The 16,994-nt window shown below is 43.5% G+C and overlaps 1 protein-coding gene across 4 annotated transcripts in view; it reads right to left on the minus strand.

The window, feature by feature from the left end:
* Positions 1-16,994, minus strand: part of TSPAN5 (tetraspanin 5) — a 169,932-nt gene that overhangs the window by 140,849 nt on the left and 12,089 nt on the right. Inside the window, exon 1 of one of the 4 annotated variants that reach the window (XM_082391775.1) lies at positions 14,915-15,066. The exons of 2 other annotated variants lie outside the window; for them this stretch is intronic. The gene's annotated coding sequence lies outside the window, so the exon portion shown is untranslated. Of the gene's footprint in view, positions 1-1,161; positions 1,358-14,914; positions 15,067-16,994 lie in introns of those variants that run through there. One more of the 4 variants, XM_082391773.1, reaches the window with a different exon arrangement.

Raw genomic sequence — 16,994 nt, forward strand, 5'->3', positions numbered from 1 at the left:
AGAGCCTGTAAGTGAATGAATAAATTAAAAAGTAAATGAATGACCATGAATGAACATCAAACTGGTGATATGCTGCTGATCACAAACTTGTGCTATCCTTAACAACAACAACCACAAAAAAAAAAACAAAAACACTGCTTATACTTAAGAGTCAATGCCGAACTGTTCTGTCATACTTACACAGCCAGGTAATAATGATGTATGAAAAATACTCAACTAGCATTCCCTCAATGCTTCCCGTATGCACTGATGCATTTGTGCTTAATGTTGATGGCGTGGTCCCCGCTCTGAATCTAAAATCTAGTTGGGGAACAAAACTAACAGAGACCAAGTTGTAACCTCTGAGTATCCGCTGTAAGAGTTCTCAGAGAGGTGCACCCAGCGGATGCTGCAAGCGCCCTCAGAGTGAATGGGAACCAGATCCGCACAAAGCAGGAGGCTCCCAGAGTAACAGCACTGCAGCCGTCCCCGTCCACCAGGCTACACACAGCAAAGTGTAACACGCGTTCCTCAAGCTGCATCCTAGCAAGCTGGGGCGGCTCAGTGGGGGTCTGGGGGTGTTTGCTATTTTTGGAAAAAAATACAGCAAGCGTTCCCTAACCCTTCTCAAAACACACAGCAACACCACCTCCTGGGAGCACTCCCTGACCACTCCTTCCTCGGGCTTACACACCGCTTCCCTTGATGTGTATTGATTTACACGTCTTTCCTCCACTGGACCGAGAGCTCCAAGAATGACGTGAAACCACCTGGTACTGCAGCCCCAGGTGTGCAGGCTCAGCGAACATCCCTGGAGTGAGAGAGTGACGGGGAGGACGGCTCAGCCAGGGGAGGGTCCTACACACACGGGGAGGCACTGGGGTGGGGCCCACGGGTTCCAGCGCCAAGCTCCCCTGCACGTTGGCGCTGCGCAGGGAAGGGAGAGCCTCTGTCCTCAAGGACCTTAGAGTCCCCTTAGCCTCCACAAAGCTGTCCGAGAAAGCGCCGTAAGCGCTCTCTCGAGACAGCCATTCATCACCAGTAACGTGAAGAATGTGAACCCTCCCCTTAAAATGAGGGGTAGTGGTTTTCAAAGACCCTGCAGGGCTGAGGACTTCAGGACACCATACAAAGAGCGAGTGAGAGTTCACTGGGTCACACCGAGGAAGGGAATCAACTTACTCATAAATCTCCAATGCTCCACTCCCTCATTTGCTTACTGGCTGAGCAACTGCCATCTGGAAGGCTTAGCACATGAAAGGCATTATCACGGTTCTGCTGGAATATTTCTGGTAGGCAGAGAACACAGGATGCCAGAACTTTAAAAAAAGAAAAATAAATCCTATAATTCCGATTACCTCATTTCACCTTTCTTTCCAGCCAATCCAAATTCCGCCTGTTGTAGATAGGTAACTAGTAGAGAAACCTTGCAAGTGCTTTGCTGAAATCATTCAACCGGCAAAATCTCCACAAGGCCTCACGTCTCCCACATTCTGATGGTCAGGCCTAAGCTGACTGGGCAAGCAAAGAGAGACCCCTTGCACACAACCTTCCAACTGAAAGACAGCAGAAAAGCAAGGCAGGCTGTGTTCAATTTCACGGAGCCCATGGCGGACTCTGGTTAGGTCCCACCTGAATATCCCAGAAGCCTGGGACCTTAACACGCATTTCCCACCCCTGGCTCTGGCTGGCTGTGCCTGCATCCCTTAAGGACCCCACCTGCGCTCTCCTCTGTGGTTCCGTTGTCTGTCTCGTTCTCAGGCACCGCTGCCTGCCTGGGCCTCTGAGGGTCTTCAGGCCCTGCGGGGCCAGCATGAAGGAAGCCACCGCTGCAAGGTTCAGCCTGTCTACTACTGTGCAGAAGCCAGGCCTGAGAGGGGCTCCTAGCTGTTTTGTTTTGAGACCTCGGGCTATGGAATCTGATAAAAATGTTCTTCAGTCTAGTGTCACATAAAGCCCTTTTCCCCTAAAGGGACCCAGCAATCTGAAAGTGTCTTGCAAAGCATGTTCTTGCTCTAGTCTTCAGAGCCTTCCCTGAGGCAGGCATGTGGCAGCTCCAAGTCAGACAGAAGGATACTGAGTCTCCGGGGGCCGGGCCCATAACAGACCGTACAACAAACCGGGGCCTCCCTCATGTTGCCTTTTAGGTTTTTGTTTTTTTAATTTAACAAGATCGCTTGGCACTGTCCGCGTCACCTGCTGAGTCTACAGATGGGGAGGGAAGCTGGAGCACAGACAATCTCTGTGCTTCCCACCAGGTCCCCCCAGACACACTGCCCACTAGAGACCAGCTCACCCTAACCTGAGGGCAGCAAGGACTTCGCTTGATGGCCAAACAAAAGGCAAAAGCATTCTCAACCCCTTCCGATCAAAAGTTTGTCAGCCTCTGACCGGAGGAAGCACCTACCTGTCGCTACCCTGTGTTTATTTTCCATTTCTTTAACAGCCTTGATGCCTCTGCTATCATATTCTAAAATCCCAGGTGCACAGGGAATGTTCTCACTTCTTCAAAATGTTAAAAAAAAAAAAAAAAAAAAAAAAAAACCACAACAAACCTGCATATCTGTATATGCTGCCCAGGTTTCAAAAACATAAATTATCTTCAGCCAGAATCAGAACTCAGCAACAGCTCCCTCCTGCCCACACCCTGCGCGAGTGTCTCCTGCTCTAGGAGCCTGACAGTGGAACCCTTTCCTGGAGTGACTTAACATCCTTGGGCTTCCAGTAGGATCACTATGTATGCTGTCATCCAAAATGAATAATTTTCAAAGTCAAAGGGGACACTATTAATCATTACTTGGGGACTACAGGTATAAACCAAAACTGTTGCAGAAAACCAAGACCCAGTAAGCACTTTAAAGATGCAACCCTGGGTGCTGAGGTTACCATCAAAGTCGCATTAAATGGGTAGCCCTCACCCTCTCAAAGCTGACTGACTAGTGCAGTATACAAACAAATAATCACCCAAATAAGTAATGATGATCTAACCTAATTATGACGGGTGCTGGGAAGGAAAAGTCCTGGGTGTTATGAGAGAATATTTCAAGGCTTAACCCGATTTGGGGGGGCAGGGCGGAATCCCATGTGCTCTGGGAAGAGCATATGCAAAGGCTCTGAAGTAGGAAGGAATACCAGGGAGACAAGAAAGGCCAGAGGGCTGGAGTGGGAGAGGAGGAAGGAGGGGATAAGGCCGCAAGGAGAGCACTGGAGAAGGAAAAGATGACAGGGAGGATTTCAGGTGAGACCAAGGGCAGTGGGAAGCTGGGGAGATCACTCAAAGTCTGGAGTGTCATGATCAGACCTGGGACTGGACCACTCTGGCTCAGGGCAAAGTGGACCACAGGCAGGTAAGAGACAGCAGGAGGCCAGGGCAGTCGGGAGGATGAAGGCTCAGACCAGCACAATGGTTGTACAGATGGATTAATGAGGGCAGATGTGAAAAAAATTGAGATGTAACGTCCAACGATGCTGGTGATGGGGGAGAAGGTTGCCAAGATTCTGGCTCAGCCAGAAAAAAAATGCGCCTGAACGTACGACAGCAAAGCCAGTTCCTTACACAACGCTAAACTGCCTAGGCTTGCCTTGTAACCTTGTTCACACAGCCTCAAAAACCCTGAGCAACATAATGTTAAAATGAAATGCAAATGCTAAAGCTACCCTACCACAGTTTTCTCTCTCCCACAAATCAATGAATCTTTCAACAAATCTAAACAAGACAGATCTCAACAACTCAATATTCTCAGTTTGCCGTGACCTCTTCAGTTATGTCACCCAATAATACAATTGAAAATGAAGTTATTAAGAGTTCTGAGTGACACGGGAAGTTTGCCTTTCATCTTTAGAGATGGTGTTCAAATTGCAGATCCTTTCTAGGATTGAAAATCTGTGAAATCACATCTGGTCCCCATTTATTTCGATGTTCATCACTTCGATGAACAGAATTAAAAATGACTGGTAGTCACCCTTTGAGAGGATATGATAAATAAATGGAAAGGAATCATTTTGGTTACAGCAGTTATACCGCCCTGTACCACTACCCCTAAAGATTAGCTTTTCATGAAATATATCACAAATAGAAAATAGAACAGTCCCTAGCCACTCCTGTATGTCAAGAATTCCCATGCACATAACTAAAAATGATCACAGTAAAAATTACTTACAACTTATATTCATGTCATACCCTCTAGTTTGCAAAGCTCTAACTTTTTTCAGTTACCTTGAAAGCACAAGCAGGCAAATATGCACTTGACTGTCAAGATTTTTCACAAGGGCCCTACATGAGCCAACAAAGGAAAACTGTCTGGGACCAAAGTCTGGATTACAGTACATAAAGTTTCCCTATCTGAGAGTGCTGTGACCCAGATTTCAAATAGTCAAATACTGTCAACTGACACATACATATGTGCACTTTTTTTTTTCCTTTTTTGAGTAACTGTATTCTTTGCAATAATACCAATTCATTAAATGCGGTTTAATCTGTATGTGATTATAACGTGTTTGTTATAAAAGCAGTCCACAGACAGGAGGGGAAAAAATCTGTGTGGATGCTTTGTCCCAATTTGAATTTTTAAAAATATATAGTCACCACTCTCTTATCTTACTAGACATACCCTAACTCACTGCGAAACAGAAAGGCCCTAGAACACAAAGGAGGGCTCTGTGGTTCTGGAAGGGACACGCAAAACGGCATCAGAGCCTCTGCAGGTGGAGGTCAGAACAGAGATGGAGAGAAGTAAGGGACTAAAGGGGTTATAAACCCAACTGGGAGGAGTGGGAGAAGAGACAAAAGATGCCCAATCTTTGGAAAGTCCTGTAGGCCTGAGCTAGAACGGATCACAGAAGTCAGGACGACAGCACTGAGGCCTTCCTCCACAGCCAGGCTTGCTGAGCTTTCAGGGAGAGGGGTAAAAGGAGTCCACAGCAGAGAGAAAGCCAAGTAAAACAGGCATTTCCCATCACCCCAAATCTCCGCTGTCAGGCCCCACTCCCGAACCAGCACATCTTTCCACATCAGAGAAGTGGGAACAAATTAGTTCACGTTGGGCTAATGGTTTACAGCTAACTAAGCACTCTCACATTTTCTTATTGAGTCATTCATGCATTCAAAACAATTTCTGGAATGCCTTCTAAGAGCCAGGCCCTGTCAAGACCTGGAACGAAACCCCATTCAGGTGCTGTCCCACAAGGACCTCAAAGACCAGTGGAAACGGGCCCCCTAACCGAATTGGCACCAAAGACAACCACTGTGGCAAGCACCCCATGGAGGTGCAATTCCACCAGCCTAATCCCTACACAAGGGAGGGATTTACTGCCTGCTGTCTTCATCTTCTCACCATTGTTTAAAATGGTTCCAAGGGTGGACCTAGCTAGACAGAACACAATCCACATGATTTGATAGCTTGTAAAACTCACAATAGCCAGCTTGTATTTTAACCATTTAAACCCACCTTTGATGTATCCTTTTAAAAACAAACAATTTGCTGTGAATCAAAGACAATGAGGTAAAAAACAGCATGTTAAAAGGGAAAAAAAGAGACTACAAAACAAAACAGATTGCCCAGAACCACTCAAACTGAGAAAGGCAGAGTGCCAGGCTGGAACTCTGTGGCTAAGAGCATCCCACAGCCCTCCTCTACGTACGCCATCCAACTGGCCAGAAGCAAGATATATAAGCTCTTTCTTTTCAGTATTATAGTAGATTTTGGTGTATTTTTAATGGTTTTGAAAATGTTTCTGGAAAAGAGCTTTAAGGAATTTACGCTGAAGACAAAACAGCTAAATGGAATATAGCTAAATGATGGGGCGGGGTGGGGGTAGAGGAAGATTACCAAAGAGATCTCAAAGGTTGTAATTCTAGAACCAGCTCTTGTAAGAACAATTACAGCAACACTAGCAGCAGCTACCCAGGCCCCGAGATAAGTGCTTTGCACTCACGGCCTCTGCTTTTTACAACTTTTAATGGTAGATACCACACCTTTGGTAGAAGGTAGACAGAAATGGTGGACACATCACTGAAAGCAGAGGTAAGTGCAAAGTTACAGTCAGAAAACATAAATAAGCTCACAACCTGGGGCCAGCTCCCAAGCCCCTATTCCCAGTGAACCCAGTGACACCTGCATACACCACAGACTGCATCACAGCAGAGGACCCCTGAACTTAGGGAACCCGAATTTTATAACGGACATCATATATGCCTATCCCTTTGCTCCATACAAGTACGGCTGGGGAACAGACTGTGGATGAGAGGTGAGAAATAGGCAAGGTCCCTATAATGGAGTTTAGCTTTAATCCTGACCAAATTAAGAGCCATTTAAGAATTTAAAGCAGGCAATGTGACACAATCAGATTTACCACTGGAGAACTCTCCCCGCAGGAGAATGGAGTGTTGGGGAAGGAAAGGAGTACTGCAGTCCCGCAAGTAAAAAATGCTGATGGCCTGAACCAAGGCAGGGAAAGGCGGTGGAGAGGAGGATAAGAGAAAACACTGACTGAGTTAAGACTAAGCAGGTATTACTGCTGACAGTAATATTCAGGGTCCGAGATTTCAACCTACTAGTAAGCTAACAAGTCAGCCTACCACCGTTTCACAGATGCTGGCAGGACTTGTGCAATTCCTGGGTCAAAGGCAAAGACTGGTTTATTACTCACAGCAATACAGTAGCCATAGTATCAGCATCTGCACCAGTTCCCCGAGCAACGATTCCCACAGGACCAGGCAGAGGGATCACACCGTGAACTGCACTGCAAGAGAGGACCCTTGAACTTAGGGAGCCCAAATATTTTTCTTCACGTGTGTCTATCTTCCAAGGCTTTTCACTCTACAAATATCCTTGAAAAGGTGGTCCAGAACAAAGGCAGTCAGTACCTCAGCTTGCAAGATATACAGAAACATGAGAGATTTATGGAGAACTGTTTTCCAACATACTCACTTTGCCTGTGAGGATTAACTGAGACTCAAAAAGCTTAAGATGAGTCAGGGTAACATAGCTAGAAGGTAACAGAAGTGAGATTCAAACCCAGACCTTATGACGCCAAGTCCCACTACCCTTCATTATTCAAAATCCTATTACGGAAAACATACGGGCTTCTGCTAGGGGAAGGGGGTATGGGGGTGATAAATAGGTCCTCCAGGTTTTCCTGGAGGTTGTCAGCTCACATGGGAAGGGAAAAGGGACATACTAGTGGCTGGTAATTCTGCCTAGCTATAAGGATATAGGTTCTCCTTGGGTCATAGGGCTCAAAACTCGAATGACAGAACAGAACTAGGCTGCTAAAGGAGACAGCAGTGGTGCATCTCTATGTGGCGGTACAGTTCTACTCCAAGTCTTTCGTTAGCCCCTTCCTAAATCCACCCGGCAAAATTTTAAATTTTAAGTGAGAATGCATTCAGAATGGTGAAGAAACGTTTATATGTGAATACTTGGCCTTTATTTCCTAAAACTACTTACAGAGGTATGCCATAAAATAACATTCCATATAAAAATGATCTCTCTTCATCTGTGCATTTAAACTAGCTAACACTTCACATACATAATTAAAAGAAAGTAAAGTAACTGTATTAAGAAACTGAAAAGAATTTGGTTAGCAGCCTCTTCATTTTGATAACAAACATACCGGATTCAAGAATCAAAGGTAGGGGACTTCCCTGGCGGTGCAACGGTTAAGAATCCACGTGCCAATGCAGGGGACACGGGTTCGAGCCCTGGTCCCGGAAGATCCCACATGCCGCGGAGCAACTAAGCCCGTGCGCCACAACTACTGAGCCTGTGCTCTAGAGCCCGCGAGCCACAGCTACTGAAGTCCGTGAGCCTAGAGCCCCTGCTCCGCGACAAGAGAAGCCACCGCAATGAAAAGCCCGCGCACCACAACAAAGAGTAACCCCCGCTCGCCGCAACTAGAGAAAGCCCGCACGCAGCAACGAAGACCCAACGCAGCCAAAAATAAACAAATAAATAAACTTTTTTAAAAAAGAATCAAAGGTAACTGCAGACAATTACTTTTTAAATGGGGTTCATTTATTTTGAACATGAGTGATCGAGTTCATTTATTAACATAAAAGTGAACAAATGACTTGCTTGGCTTCAAGGGGACAGTAACAGAGGTTCAGCACTTGCAGGTCTTTTGGTCTCCCTGGGCTCAATGGAGACCAGCTGGACTGCGGACACTATTCTGACGTTTCTTAGCTCAGTCTGCAAGGTCCCAAGGCCTCTGAGCAGTCCTTGTCAGGCGGGGGGACCCTCTCGCTTGGCAGGGAGCTCCCAGCTCCACATGAAAAGCCTCCACCCTCACCACCATCACCACCAGGTTTCTCCACCAGGATTGAAAGGCACAGGTGATACTTATCACACTAACAGAAAGTCTGAATCCACTCAGCTTAAGGATAAAATGTATAGGTCACTTTATAGGCCACTTATTTTTTTTTTAACATCTTTATTGGAGTATAATTGCTTTACAATGGTGTGTTAGTTTCTGCTGTATAACAAAGTGAATCAGCTATACACATACATATATTCCCATAACCCCTCCCTCTTGTGTCTCCCTCCCACCCTCCCTATCCCACCCCTCTAGGTGGTCGCAAAGCACCGAGCTGATCTCCCTGTGCTATGCGGCTGCTTCCCACTAGCTATCTATTTTACATTTGGTAGTGTGTATATGTCCATGCCACTCTCTCACTTTGTCCCAGCTTACCCTTCCCCCTCCCCGTGTCCTCAAGTCCATTCTCTACGTCTGCATCTTTATTCCTGTCCTGCCCCTAGGTTCTTCAGAACCATTTTTTTTTTTAGATTCCATATATGTGTGTTAGCATACAGTATGTGTTCTCTTTCTGACTTACTTCACTCTGTATGACAGACTCTAGGTCCATCCACCTCACTACAAATAACTCAATTTTGTTTCTTTTTATGGCTGAGTAATATTCCATTGTATATATGTGCCACATCTTCTTTATCCATTCATCTGTTGATGGACACTTAGGTTGCTTCCGTGCCCTGGCTATTGTAAATAGAGCTGCAATGAACATTGTGGTACATGACTCTTTTTGAATTATGGTTTTCTCAGGGTATATGCCCAGTAGTGGGATTGCTGGGTCATATGGTAGTTCAATTTCTAGTTTTTTAAGGAACCTCCATACTGTTCACCATACTGGCTGTATCAATTTACATTCCCACCAACAGTGCAAGAGGGTTCCCTTTTCTCCACACCCTCTCCAGCATTTATTGTTGGTAGATTTTTTGATGACGGCCATTCTGACTGGTGTGAGGTGATACCTCACTGTAGTTTTGATTTGCATTTCTCTAATGATTAGTGATGTTGAGCATCCTTTCATGTGTTTGTTGGCAATCTGTATATCTTCTTTGGAGAAATGTCTATTTAGGTCTTCTGCCCATTTTGGGATTGGGTTGTTTGTTTTTTTGATATTGAGCTGCATGAGCTGCTTGTATATTTTGGAGATTAATCCTTTGTCACTTGCTTTGTTTGCAAATATTTTCTCCCATTCTGAGGGTTGTCTTTTCGTCTTGTTTATGGTTTCCTTTGCTGTGCAAAAGCTTTCAAGTTTCATTAGGTCCCATTTGTTTATTTTTGTTTTTTTTCCACTTCTCTAGGAGGTGGGTCAAAGAGGATCTTGCTGTGATTTATGTCATAGAGTGTTCTGCCTATGTTTTCCTCTAAGAGTTTGATGGTGTCTGGCCTTACATTTAGGTCTTTAATCCATTTTGAGTTTATTTTTGTGTATGGTGTCAGGGAGTGTTCTAATTTCATTCTTTTACATGTAGCTGTCCAGTTTTCCCAGCACCACTTATTGAAGAGACTGTCTTTTCTCCATTGTGTATTCTTGCGGCTTTTATCAAAAATACGGTGGCCATATGTGCATGGGTTTATCTCGGGGCTTTCTATCCTGTAGGCCACTTATTTAATCCTTTGGATGGCTGCCCAGTGCCCACAAGCTGCCACATTGCACAACCCAGGGAGCAAGCGCTATGCACGCCCCGGGGAGTTATACAGTTCACAACCTGTGTAGCTATGTGTGGCGGCAACCCTCAGGGATAGGGGAGCACTCCCACAGAAATTCCCCCTCAAAATCCACTTCCTGACCCATGAATTTTTTTACCTAATCCGTGAATCCCCAGATTTCAGCAGTCATCATGGATCTCAATTGATGGCTGCAGGAAGTTAATCATTTTCACATATCATTAAGTGAATGAAAAATATTATTTAGAATTTGGTTCTCACTGCCAGTAAGATTCACACTGGAAACACCAGGAGTGGGGCTCCAACATCTCATGTATTTGAGCCCTGAGAGCCCTCTCTCCATCAAGAATCTTAATGTCAGGCCTAATCACCACACAGACATATTAGTCTTTTGATGGGGGAAGAACTAAATACCTACTGCAGATAACCAGTAAATACACTTTTACAGATACATTTTAAAAAACACATACACACAAAAATTATTATTCTGAACAAATGTCCTTACTTGGCTCTCATCAGCTGCACGACTGTTCATTATAAACGCTTCTCTACATTGCCTACACCAGCTTGGAGGTGATCTCAGTGTCATTCTCCAAGAGGCTGGTTAACTGACCGCTTGAAACCAATTCATTGCACAAGTATCAAAAAGCACCCAGAAAGTCTCTTCCCCATTCCAGTTCAACAGGGCCAGGCTTCTCCTCCTCAGCTCCAGCCCACTGCCTTGGCCTGGACTTTGCCGCCTCTCTTCTTTCAGGGCCAGACATCTGACGATCTCTGCATCTTGCCCTGTCTGCGCCCTCTGGGGCTGCCCCGGCTCCCAGTATTCTGTGCTCTCCCCCACTGCCACCAAAAATTCTGGACCCTGTTGCTCGGCACTCTCAAAATCAGCCCCTCACGTGCGTCAGCTCTGCCTCTTACCTCAATCAGGATGCAACAATTCTTGGTAAGGATGTGTTGGCCTCCCTGGTTCCCGGGAGTCGCACTGACCAGTGGCACAGCTGTGAAGTGCCTGAGAAGCCCTCGTCAGGTCTTAGACATCTGAGAAGGAAGCTCTGCGGAGCCACCCACTGTCGCCTTCCTAAACACATTCTCTGTAGGTGAGGCCCAGGTGATTATGTTCTAAACAGGACACATCGGAACACATTTAACAGGCTATGTATTCAACTTATATACAGTACACCTGTGTCCGGTCTCGATTTGCTTTTACCCTCCTTCCAGGGTAATGCATCGGCCTCAGTACTGTTTCACGGAAGCTGGCAGAAGACACAAGACTCCTGGATCACAGACAAAGGACAGTCTTAGCAGCAGCACAGCGGACAGCATGGGCGCCATGCTTGTCAGTTCTCCTCACCCCAAAGTCCAACGGCGGTGGCAGTGAGGGGCCCAGATGCAAGCTGCACGCGCTGCTTTATGTTTGCGGCACAGCTGTGGAACCTGTGCTTTGGGGACCTGCTGCTTTACAACAAGTGTAGGTGAGGTTTTGCTCTTTGCCCCAGGGAGAGACATTACCTCATCCTTCAAGGCTGCTCGCCACAAACACAACCCTAAGAAATGGCCCAAGTGAAGAGCGTTTTCCGCCCACCCAGCAAGACATGGCGAAGCACAAGAGACCCACTGAGGAGTGTCTCTGAGCGACCTGTGTACATTCCTCAATTTACACGACTGTCCTTATGGGGTTCCTGGTCCCAGAAACTCCTCCACATGAGCCCCCCTACACTCTTCATGTCATGGGTTACAAAAGCAGCAGCATTACGCCCCTCATTGGAAAGGTACTTTGAAACACTCCAGAGTTTAATTGTTCAACAGCACAGTCTGGGATCCCCCCAAGCATATCCTTCCCTCAATACAGTGGCCCAATACCACCTCTGCTTCTCCTCTCCCTTTCTGTTTCACCTCCCCACCTTTTGAAACTTTTCTATATTTAGAAAGGCACAAGAGGGGCTTCCCTGGTGGCGCAGGTCTGGCGTTGAGGGTCTGCCTGCCAGTGCAGGGGACACGGGTTCGAGCCCTGGTCTGGGAAGATCCCACATGCCGCGGAGCAACTGGGCCCGTGAGCCACAACTGCTGAGCCTGCGCGTCTGGAGCCTGTGCTCCGCCACAGGGGAGCCGCGATAGCGAGAGGCCCGCGCACCGCGATGAGGAGTGGCCCCCGCTTGCCACAACTGGAGAAAGCCCTTGCACAGAAACGAAGACCCGACACAGCCATAAATAAATAAATAAATTTAAGAAATGCACAAGAAATCAAAACATAAACTATACATATATATACATATACATAAATATACACACATTTACATACACACACACACACACACACATATATATAGTGAACAAGATAGAAGCTAGTCTCAATCTGGGCAAAACTTTAGTTCCAGAAATCTTCATCTATATAGCTGAAGGAAGAGAAACCACTTACGATAGTTCAGAAAATGAAAACCGAGACAAAAATCCACTTGAAAAATACCCTCTGAAAAGAACTAACTTCGGGGAGGGAAGCTGCTTTCTTTTACTATAATGTCAATGATTTTTCAGACTTATATTTTTTTATTTCCCAAACAGTGAAAAGCAATTTAAAATGCCAGATTCCTTAAAGTTCAGCAGCCAATAAAACACCATTTGTAACAAAAACTTGTAAGCATCTAAACATAAATTCAGTTAGAAAATGTGTAATTACAATCAGAATAAATTATATATTAATAAATTAAACTTTATAAACATACCTACTTGTGTACAACAAATTTTTGCAGAGGGGCCCAGATGAATGCTAACCTTGTTACTAAACGGAGAAAATTAATATAGATGGCCAACAGGCACATGAAAACATGTTCAATATCGCTAATTAGAGAAATGCAAATCAAAACTACAATGAGGTATCACCTCACACCAGTCAGAATGGCCATCATCAAAAAGTCTACAAATAATAAATGCTGGAGAGGGCGTGGAGAAAAGGGAACCCTCCTATACTGTTGGTGGAAATGTAAATTGGTACAGCTACTATGGAGAATAGTGCGGAGGTTCCTTAGAAAACTAAAAATAGAATTACCATATGATCCTGCAATCCTACTCCTGGGCATATATCCAGAGAAAACTCTTAATTCAAAAAGATACACGCACGCCAATGTTCACTGCAGCATCATTTACAATAGCCAACACTTGGAAGAAACCTACGTGTCCATCAACAGATGAATGGATAAAGAAGACGTGGTATTTATATATGATGGAATATTACTCAGCAACAAAAGAGAATGCCATTTGCAGCAACATGGATGGACCTCGAGATTATCACACTAAGTGAAGTAAGTCAAAGACAAATATCATATGCTATCACTTATATGTGGAATCTAAAAAAATGATGTAAATGAACTTATTTACAAAACAGAAATAGACTCACAGACATAGAAAACAAACTCATGGTTACCAAAGGGAATGGCAAGGAGGGGGGAGGATAAATTAGGATTCTGGGGTTAACAGATACTGACTACTATATATCAAACAGATAACAAGGACCTACTGTACAGCACAAGGAATTGTATTCAATATCTTGTAATAACCTATAATGGAAAAAAAATCTGAAAAAGGATAGATATATATCAAGATATGTATAACTGAATCACCTTGTTGTACACCTGAAACTAACATTGTAAATTAATTATACTTCAATTAAAAAATGGTTATTAAAAAAAGAAAATTACTTTAGATTCAACTAACTTATTTCAATTAATAATTACTGGGTACCTGCTATATTTTAGGTATTTTTCCAGGCATATTTCTATTACTAGAATTATTATTTATAATAATAATTATTATTATTATTATCATTGTAACTGTAATATTCTGCATATACTACCATTAAAAAAAAAAAAACAGGTAGGTTCGTGGCCTCAAAATGACCCTCTAGGCAAGACACGAGAACTGCTGGCATTTGTGATAAAGAAACAGAGGGCTGATCAGGTCATGCCAGCAATGGACATGGTGAACAGCTGCAGCTAAACGTGAGAAGAAATCAGGGTCCAGGAGGCAGGGGAATGGAGCAGCTGCCCCAGCTAGAAAACTAAACTCTCAGATAGACCTAGTTGCCGAAGGAAAGTGTGGAGACGCAATCTCCTCCAGTAGGTGAAGCACCAAAGGAAACAAAGTTTGACGTAAGAGAAAAGTGCTATTATACAGACAGCGCTTCCCTAATAAGGAAAGTTGAGGCTCCTGGACTCCGATAACACCTTTCCCGGCTGATACTGACTCAAAAGCCTGCACCTGTCCCAAGCACTCAGCTATTCCACACCTGATTCCAAGGTCAGCAGTCACGGAGCACTCACCCCGCTCAGGCTTGGCACATGCGTCATTGCACTGAATCTTTACAGTTATCCTAGAGATAGGCTTACTGTTACCCACTTTTTGCCCAAAAGAAACAGTCCAGAATGATGACATAACTGTCCATGGTCACGCAGCCTGGAAGTGCCAAGGCCAAAATTTGAACCCACGTAGTCTCACTCTTAACCACTATCTTAAACACTGCAATATTCTCTACCTAACTTGGCTGGGGTGGAGGTGTGGGGATAAAGAGCAAATGTACCGGGTTTTTTTTCTTTTTAAATGTCACCTCATACTATCTGGAGTACATCAGTGCAAACCAAATAACAAATACCATGGGTATCTGCTTTCAGTAATAAAAAACCCAAATAGGACACGTGAATTCGTAGGTTAAGTTCATCACCACAGAATCTTCCAACACCTAATAGTTTGTTTAAATGAAATATGAACAATATTAGAGATGACAAAGAATTTCAGATAATACCTATGCCATCAAGATTAACCTATTCAATATGCAACTTCACGTGCAATATAATTGGAAGCCTTTGCATCTCTGCTAACTTAAAAGCCACATATGGAATCCATATGAAGCAGGAGTTTTCAAGTCTGCTCATTCCAAAGGCAAGAGTAATGCATAATAAATAACCTGAATACTTACTTAACATAAGCAAGTTGATGTTAATCAAAATGACTGCGCCAAAGCTGTTTAGTAGAACCAAATGCGGTCAAAGCACTGGGACTTGGAAACTTGGGCAATTCAGCCAGCACACAGCCTACTAGGCCAAATGCCGACTTCATCGTCGTTCAACGCGTAAATGGTACACAGATACCTTTTCCACCGTCCTCAGCACGACATCAAATCCTCCAGGACACCCGCCGTCCCCTCTGCACGCTCTTCCCACGCAGCGAGGCTGGGAACCGCGGAGGCCACGGAGACGCGCGGAGCCCAAAGAGACGCTCTGCGCCCAGAACACCAGCTGTGGCTGCTTTATAAATTGGGGGCTTTGCGGAAAAGTGGATGAAAAAAAAAAAAAAAAAGGATTCCACTATTAAGAGGGGAAAAAAGGTGAGGAAGTGGGGTAAAAACTAGAAGCCTAACTGATTTTTGAGGTCCGTTTCAACATATGTTTTGAGATTATATAATCAAGAATGCAAAAGACCAATTAAAGGATAGTTCCAATAATTAAGCACGAAAAGACTTGCCAAAGAACACTCAGTTAAATATTTGCACAGCCATTCCTGGTCAAAATAATTCCAACCTTCTGTGCTTTCATCAGCAGGTTAACGTTGTTAAAGAGTAAGAAAGAGATTTAGTTACCCCCAAAGCAAAAAGCCCTATCTTCACTGTTCTGGAATTAAATTCACAGGAAAAGGGGGGCGGGGGGAAGGATGGGATTCAATACCAAGGATATTTGAAATTTAAAAACTGCATTCTGAAAGGTTCTTAGCAATAATTAATGATCTGTTGGTGCCTCCAGCTAGGCTGTAGTAATTTCATAATTCAAAAGAGTTTATTTTCTAGTCTTCATCTAAGAACCAAAAAAGCAAGAATAGTGTTTTTTCCTGCTTATGTCTTAGGTACTAAGACTGATCTCTGGTTTTTATTTTTAACTTACAAAAAGTTTCATTTAGTTTGCATATTTATAGGATAATGTAATAAGGAAATTTTAATCTTTTATCACAAATAAAATTGTTTGGAGGGCATATGGTCATTTAGGTAGTTTTTCTTTCTTTATCCAAAGAAAAGCATATATCTACTCATAAAAACAAAAATCCAAGGATATAAATCAATATTTAATATGCATGAGGGATATACACTGATAATATATATTTTAAATATCCAAGGATATATGTTAATTTTAAATGGAATGTATGTATTTCACAAAATATAAAAGATATTTCAGTCCTCTTTTTAGTGAAACCAATCCTTTTATTTCTAAAATATTGACTCTTTATCTTAAAGAAAGATGAATGAGTAAAACATTATTTTCAAACTTTCATGCAATTGTTTCAGACCCTCACTGGAGAGCAACTTTAAAACTCGCAAAGCATACAGTAAGAATATTAGGGATTATTAAGTCTTTGCAGACTTGCAAAAACCTTAAATGCCACATATCATCCAGCCACCTCTTCATTCAATTTATTCTTTCAAAAACCCCAACAGACAAAGCTAAAAAGAACTGGTACCAAAAAAACACTACTTTCCATAGGATTCCAGTTATGAGATTAGAAAAAAAATACTAAGTAGAACTTCTCACATGAGTTCCCATGTGGGCAGTTGCTATCCATCCTTGAATAAGCAGGCACCAACAACGAAACAGGTGTTCAGAAAGTTCCAACTACATTTTTCTAAGTAAAGGTCATGCTGAAGAACATTTAAAGCTAAGAGCCTGGGTTTTGGGGGGTTTTGTTTTTCAGTTACTTAACAGTATAACTCCTTCCTTTAAAAGTACAGGGTTTTTCAAATGCCTAAAGCAGATTTATTGATTTTTTTTTTCGTTGTGTGAAATTGATGTTTATTCACAAGGTATTTGTTCTGTATGTTGAAACACTTATTCTAATTGTTGTCCTGAGGGGGGAAATACTGGTACAAGTCAGAAGAAATGCTTAAAAGCTAGTGATGGAAAAGCACATTTTTCCTTTACAAAGTTAAGTAACTGCGGTTTGCTAAATTTGAATCCTTGTAAGTGACTACCACTGAAACTCTAAAATGGGCTGTTTGTTTGTTTGTTTTGGGG

Source organism: Balaenoptera borealis (genome assembly GCF_965194805.1).
Source record: "Balaenoptera borealis genome assembly, chromosome: 4".
NCBI classification, from domain to species: domain Eukaryota; kingdom Metazoa; phylum Chordata; class Mammalia; order Artiodactyla; family Balaenopteridae; genus Balaenoptera; species Balaenoptera borealis.